Source organism: Mus caroli, chromosome 4 (assembly GCF_900094665.2).
Source record: "Mus caroli chromosome 4, CAROLI_EIJ_v1.1, whole genome shotgun sequence".
NCBI lineage: Eukaryota > Metazoa > Chordata > Mammalia > Rodentia > Muridae > Mus > Mus caroli.
The window spans coordinates 139,165,868-139,173,104 of record NC_034573.1 but is presented as its reverse complement, the minus strand read 5'-3'; the positions used below and the strand labels follow the sequence as shown (position 1 = coordinate 139,173,104).

The following is a 7,237-nucleotide window of genomic DNA, read 5'->3' as shown; positions in this document are numbered from 1 at the left end:
ACATACTAAACAAGCACACCCCCACTTAGCCACACTTCCATGCCAACTTCTTGCTTTAGGTATTTTATTGATGTCTGTTAAACTTTATTGCTATGGTACAGTGGGGGTGTGAGGTGTGTCTGTGTCAGAAGGTGGCTGTGTTCATCAGGCTCTCTCCATCCACCTGGACACCGGACTGGGATCCTCAGCTCATCGGAAGCACTTTTACCCACTAACCCATCTAGGTTGGGCCCTGTTTGTTTAAGACAGGGTTTCTCTATGTAGCCCAGGCTGACCTTCCACTCAAATAGTTGCTTCTAATGTTTTAAGCAATTCTATTCTGTGTGTGTTTCAGAATAAATGACATCAACTCCTTTTGTGGGAAGGTGGAGTGTACATTCTAAAGAAAATGAGAGCTGGGCTTAGTGGTAAGTATCTTTAATGCCAGCAGTCAGGAAGCAGAGGAAGACAGATCTCTGTAGGTTTCAAGACAGCCTTGGCTACTTGGTGAGTTTCAGGAGAGCCTGAGCTACCAAGACCCTCTGTCTTGAACAAACAAGAACAAACAAACAAATAAACACAAATGTCCAATGAATGTGGAATAATGGGAGTCTGGAACTTCATTGGCATGGTGATTGTCCAGAGTCATTAGTATACAAAGTTAATTTCTCACGTTTTAGTGTGTAGGCCTTTCTCTACCCAATAATTCTGTATTAAAGTCAGGGATGAGAAAAAAAAAATCTTACTTTCAATTTCTGCTAGTAAATCCAAACCACGTCCTCTAACCTTAAAATGCAGTGTGATTGGCAGGTTGTCATTGTGATATTTTAACTAAGCACTGAATTGAGCTGCTTATGAACGGCTGTGGGGCTTTTCTTTTGAGCTGAACCTAAATCTGATTTTTAAAAAACATGGCTCATAGAGCTTTTGTGTTCTTATGAGTCCTGGTAACCCCCTCTAGGGGCATCTCTCTCAGGCCGCTCAGTCCATTCACTGTGCGCGATACAAAGCGTTTTGTTCCTGTGCTCACACCAGCACGCCATCTCCCAAGGAGACGCTGAATGCCCACTAAGTCATGCTTTCCCATTACTCATTCCTCCTTTTCTCCCAAGGTGGCGTGTGGGAGGTGTTGTGCTGGGGTTCGACAAGAATAGGCTGGGAAGCTTTCTGCTGGATACACTCATGCCTGAGCGGGGTTCCTTTCCCACCGCGCCGGGCTCGGTGGCTTCACCGTGTGAGCTGTTTTTCCAAATGGACAATGACTCCACACTCGGCCGCTCCCACATAATCCCAGCTCTCTGGATGGCATCTGGACCGTCCAGTCCCGCCCAGTCACTGAGCCACTTTTTGTCCCCTTACGAAGCGGGTCATTTGGCTACACAGGCGCGGCTGCTACCCACTAACACCTTTCGGGGGGTCACCCGGGAGGGAACTCTGGACACCGGCTTCGCCCACCAGGCACGCCCGCACCCGCACCCGCATCGGCTCCCGTACCACCAGGGGGCGCTCGAGTGTCTCCGTCGCTCCGCCGGCACCTTCCGCCCCCTCTTCCAGCCACGCTTTACTATTGGTCATCTGTCTCAAGGTCTTCATCGCGATTGGTCGCCTTCCGCGTCGGTCTCGGTTGCTGGGCGGGCCGAGGTGACGCTCGGCGCTCTAGCTCGGGGCGGTGTCCCGCGCCGGCGGCTTCGGGCGGAGTTTGGGGAGCAGCGTCGCGGTGTAGTCAGACGGCAGTGGTCCCGGGAGGCGACAGCTCGGGTCCGGGCTTCTCTCTGTTCCTCCGCCGCATCCACCGCCGCGCCCCGGCCTCCCGCCAATCCTCGATGCAGAGCTGGGCGGCCGCGTGATGGGGCTGCGGAGCGGCGCCCTGCGGCTCGCGGCGGCCGCTGCCTGCGCTGAGGTGCGTCGGTGCCCGGCCTCCCGCGCCCCTGCGCGCCTCGGCGTCTTCTGACTCGGCCGGCTCGCCCGTCGGTCCGCAGCGCGGCTGAGGTGAGGAGGCTGAGGTGGGGCGGCCGAGAGGAGGTGGGCGGTGGTGCCGCGGCGCCGGTGAAGGGGGCCGCTCCCGCGGGAGGGACTCCCGGCCGGTGACGGGCCTGGAGGGGGCGAAGCGAGGAAGCGGCGCGGCCGGCCGGGGCTCCGGCTCCGCGGTGAGGAGCCTCGCCCTCCGTGGAGAGACCTGGCCGGCCGGCCGCGAGCGCCGGGCTTTGGTCCAGCGGCCTGCCGGTCCCCTGCAGTGCCCTGCACCAGCCCTCCGCTTCCCCTGGGCTGCCAGGCCCCGCTCTGTCCGCGGGCCAGCAGATCCGTCGCTGTCCCGCCGTATGTGCGCACATTGCAGCCCTGACGAGCCGGCCCTGCCTAGCTTGGAGCCAGGCGATCTCTCCCCCCCTCTTCTGCTCTCTCACCCCCTATTGTGGTTGGCATCAGGGTTCCAACCGGGAATGTGGCAATGCCCCTGAGCCCGATGAAGGTAGGAAAGGGCATCCGACAGAACGGAGGGCGCAAGGGCTGGACGGAAGAAGCGATGCAGAGGGAGGGGGCTTGTTGGATGCTGGCCAGAAGGGAGGAAGGCTGGTGTGGGCTCGACGTTCAGCCGACCAGGATCACTCTGGCAGCCATATTGGGAGGATGATCTGACAAATCCTTTAGGAGCCAAGTCCGGTTGCTGGAAGGCACCGAGTGACAGCCCTGGCAGCTTTCAGGGTGACTGGCCGCACCAGAAGCCAAGTTGTGGGGGTTGGGAGGCCACTCAGAGCAAGCTAGTCATTGTTCATGCAACGCAAACCCTCACCGACTGGAAATGTAAAATTGAGCTCCCAAATCACTTTTTCTCTTTGGTGAATTGCTATATGAGCCTTCAGGGTAAACTGGCTTGAAGATTCCATTCTTGTTGGGGTGAAATTCTGTGTTTCTGTCCTTATCATCGCCATCCACCGCTGCTTTGGCCCTCGAAGGCCTGTTGATGTTTAAGGCCACTTTACCATATTGGAGGCTCTTGGCGTATTGCATGGCATGCATAGATTTGCATAGTATCTCATCGTGCAGAGATTAGGGAAAGTGGAATATTCTGGTAGCAGAGAAGACTTGCAGCAGTATCTCTGAGATGCAGGTTGTCATCTTTGTGGAATCTGGAGGTAGCCTAATTTAGATTGTCAACAGATCTCTTGCTTATGTAGCTCTCTCTGGTCCAAGCAGCTGTTCTGCCAACACTAAGCATGCTGCTTTGTGTCATGATGTGCCTGTCTCAACCCAGAGAAAAGTGGTGTTCAGCTTTGAATAACTGTTTAAAAGTGATATTATAGTGGATATTGGACTTAAAGGTTGGCATTTTGTGGATTTGGCTTAGTCATAACCAAATTTTAGCTTGCGTTCTCATTTGAGAAGCGTGGTAGTTGATATTGATTATGAAGTAATTGGAGTTGTTAATGTTCTATTTGAGGAGAGACTTTGAAGATTACTCATCTTGATGTTTTAAAGTAGATTTAGAAATGATCAATAACTGGCTTCAGAGTGAGCCTGTAAATGTGCTTTCCTATACTTTGATCATGCACAGGATCTGGAGAGATGGCGTGACTCCTGCCTTCTTTATGCCCTTTAATTTAAACTTCATTTATTATATATATTTGTTTTTGGGAGGGAGTTGGAGCACTAGCTCAGGTTTTAGACATGTTAGACAAGTTGTCTACTACTGAGCCAGACTCCCACGATCCATGCTCCCTTTTTTAAATGCATAAGTTCTTTTTTTCCCCCTATTTTAATTATCTGTCTACTTAAGAATAACTACAAAAACAAATTCCAATGTTTTCTACTTCTAAGAAAAATCAGCACACTATTTTTTGTAATTTTTACCGTTAGGCAATCTCAGTGAACTTTCAACAGACACTAATTTTGTTTTTTTTTTAATTTGTTTATTTCATGTGTATGAGTGGTTTGCTTGCATGTATATGCATGTGCACTGTGTGCTTGTGTGGTGCCCTCCAAGGAGAGATGAGGGCTGGATCCTCTAGACCTGGAGTGACAGATGATTGTGAGCCACTCTGTGGGTGCTGGGAGCTGAACCAGGGTCCCCCTCAGGAGCAAACAGTGCTCTTAACTGCTAAGCCGTTTCTCAAGACTAAAGTTAGTGGTGTTGGCAGTACATTAATACTCAAGAAATACAGAATGTTTGTTTATGGTTCCATATCAAAATAAGGAGTAGCTTTAAGTACATGTAAAGAACTGAGATTAAATATAATTTAAGCTTTTGAAAAAAATTAGTCCTGCTGGGCAGTGGTGGTGTATGCCTTTAATCCTAACACTTGGGAGGCAGAGGCAGGCAGATTTCTGAATTTGAGGCCAGCCTGGTCAACAGAGTGAGTTCCAGGACAGCCAGGGCTATACAGAGAAACCCTGTCTCAAACAACAACAACAACAACAACAAATTAGTCCTTATTATAAATCTGAAATGGAGGAAAGATTTCTTGACTCTGCATAGGTCTTTGCTATTGAATATATTTCTAGAATTTATCCAATTAAGTACAGTTTCTAAGGCATAGGTCAGACTGTTTTCCATTTCAAAACCAGATATGAACGCACTTTCTTTTTTTTCTACTAAATTAGTGCAGGGAATAAATTATTGCCCAAGAAAAGTCTGTCAACAGTTCCCAAGGCCAAAGCTTTCTAGCCTATTTTTTTCTGTTTTGGTCTTGTTCTGTGTACAAAATAAAGGTCAACAATGAATCCTTGCTGCCTTGTTTGTAAACCCCTTCCCAGGCTACTCACTGTAACAAGTCTTTCCCAAGAGTAAGCATATCCCTTCGGTCTTGTAAACTGATGTGATAGAATTCACAGTGCCCTGAAGTTAAAGGTGTATTGTTCCTGTTTCACAGTGTTCTCTTTGAAAGAGGCCTTGTGTGAACAGATAGTGGTAAAGGTGTGAACTCCATAAGAGAGTGAATATGTATACTTCTAGAACCTTTATTTTGGTGCAGGGTAGAAGACATTAAACAGATGTGGCTGTGATAAGAAAGCTTGTAGAAGGGGTCTTGGACTGCCCAGAGGTTGTTTTGTTCTGTTTTGTTTTGTTTTTGTGAAGAGCTCAGTGATTGGTTTGTTCTCATCGTGGTTAGAGGTCAATCCAGCCCACAGAGAGACTCAGCTCTTCATCCTAAAGTACTGTACGGCCTGCCATTTGTCCTCAGACTCCCTTCGCACTGCAGTTGCGTATTCAGAGGTAACTCTGATATACTTAGTGCACTGCTGCGTGTGCTGTGGAAGCGTCTGTGATTTTCTCTCTCTCATGCTGTATGATATTAATGGTCTGATGATTGTTTATGGTTGCATACGAGGTGCAGGTTAAAAGACTAACATCTATGCTCGCACATATACTAAAAGACTAAAACTATCTCTTAGATACAATACCTTTTTTTAGTTGGCAGGGCTGAGGACTGGACTTGTCAGGCAAGTGCTGTTCCCAATCCCCAGCCCCATAAAGCTTTTCCATTTTATTTTACAGTTTAAAAATTTCATGTTTACAACAGAGCTTGACATTGAGTTACATACTTCTGTCATTTTCTCCTTTGGCTCAGTTTTCCCTCACAATCAAATTTTAGTGTTATCTTTGTGTTGCTAGGCATTGGACCCTGGGCTTTGCATATGCTGAGCTAGGGAATGTGCTCCTGAGCTAGGGCTCTAGCCTCATACAGATTTTTCACATCATCTTGGCAGATGTCAGTGACTATCTACGTAAACAGTAGCAGCCGCAATAACGAGGAGAAAAGCATTGTGCTCATAATAAGCAGTTTCTGTATATCAGGAGGCTCTTCTGTAAGCACATTATTAACCAAATTCATAGACAGCCATGCCAAGTACATACTGTTACAGTTCTTCCTCATGTGAAGAAACTGAAACATGCTAAACTTCCCTACCATGACTAGAGCTGGGTTAGTGACCACTGTGCTGAACTTCTTTAAAAACTACCCTTTCCTTAAAAGTCCTTCACTTCTCAAGCACTGGCTGGGTTCTTTTCTGGTTACTATTGTGCCACATCTTCTAACATGTCATTGCTTTCAGATCTCAAATTTGCCTTCTGATCTTAAACCCTGGTAATTTAGAGGTCTCACTTCTGTAGTCTTCTTGCTTGTGCATTCCATGTTGAGTCCCCAAGGCTCCTCGTCTCTTCGTTTCCCACACTGTGACGTCTGGGTTTGCTGCTCCAGCTCTTTTCTTACGATACCAACCTTTGCTGTTTTAAGTTCCTTACTCATCTGAAGGGCCACTAGACACATGCCAGCCTGAACCATTCCTGAGATCCATTTGGTTGTTGTTTTGAGACAGAGTCTCTATGTCGCTCTGGCTGTCCTGAAACTCACTATGTAGACCAGGCTGGCCTCAAACTCACAGAGAGCTGCCTCTGCCTTGCAAGTGCTGGGACTGAAGGTATAAACCACTACCAGACACAGTACCAGGACGAGCCAATGCCTTCCCCTTAGGCTGTCTTTAGAGTTTTGCTTTGTTTTTTCAAACAGGGTCTATGCAGTCCAGGCTTCCCCTCTCCTGCCTCAAGCTCCTGAGTGCTGGGCTTATAGGTGTGCACTAATACCTGACCCACTTTAAAATTTAGCATGAAAAACTAAACTATTAGTCCAGACAAGCTGTATTTTTAGTTATCCCTCTGTACACAAGATTTTTGTTTACTTATATTTCAATAGTCTCATTATATGTGGAGCTTATAGTACTTTGCTCAAATACTTTCCAAAGGCAGTAAGTATTATAAAGTATAAACACACATTTCTCGTAATGGCTTAGTTTACTATTTATTTTAACTGGGATGTATGTTATACAATCCAAGTGCTAGTTCTTAAAATCAAAACCAAACATCAAGCAGATCTTTAAAATTTATACAAAACTCTGTATTTAATGAGCGGGATGGCTGTGTGTGTGTGTGTGTGTGTGTGTGGACAGGAACACAGTGGACTCAGGAGACCGAAGCCAGCCCCACAAAACAAAAGCAGACAAAGGTTCAAGGACAGAGCAAGTTAAGTAAGAGACACTTGCAGAGCAGTGATGTAAAATGTGCATACCATACTCCCCGTCGCCTCCTAGTAATAAAGGCTGGAAACCTGAATAAGAACAATATCAGCCGGGCATAGTGGCATAGTGGCGCATGCCTTTAATCCCAGCATTCAGGAGGCAGAGGCAGGCGGATTTCTGAGTTCGAGGCCAGCCTGGTCTACAAAGTGAGTTCCAGGACAGCCAGGGCTATACAGAGAAACCCTGTCTC

At 47.6% G+C, this 7,237-nt stretch overlaps 1 protein-coding gene across 9 annotated transcripts in view; it reads left to right on the top strand.

Annotated features, from left to right (window-relative positions):
- The first annotated feature begins 1,654 nt into the window (after positions 1-1,654).
- Positions 1,655-7,237, top strand: part of Kif1b (kinesin family member 1B) — a 123,826-nt gene continuing 118,243 nt past the window's right edge. For 6 of the 9 annotated variants that reach the window (XM_021161570.2, XM_029476043.1, XM_029476045.1 and 3 more), the window contains exon 1: positions 1,656-1,968. The gene's annotated coding sequence lies outside the window, so the exon portion shown is untranslated. Of the gene's footprint in view, positions 1,969-7,237 lie in introns of all 9 variants that reach the window. The other 3 variants (XM_021161571.2, XM_029476047.1, XM_021161572.2) reach the window with 2 other exon arrangements.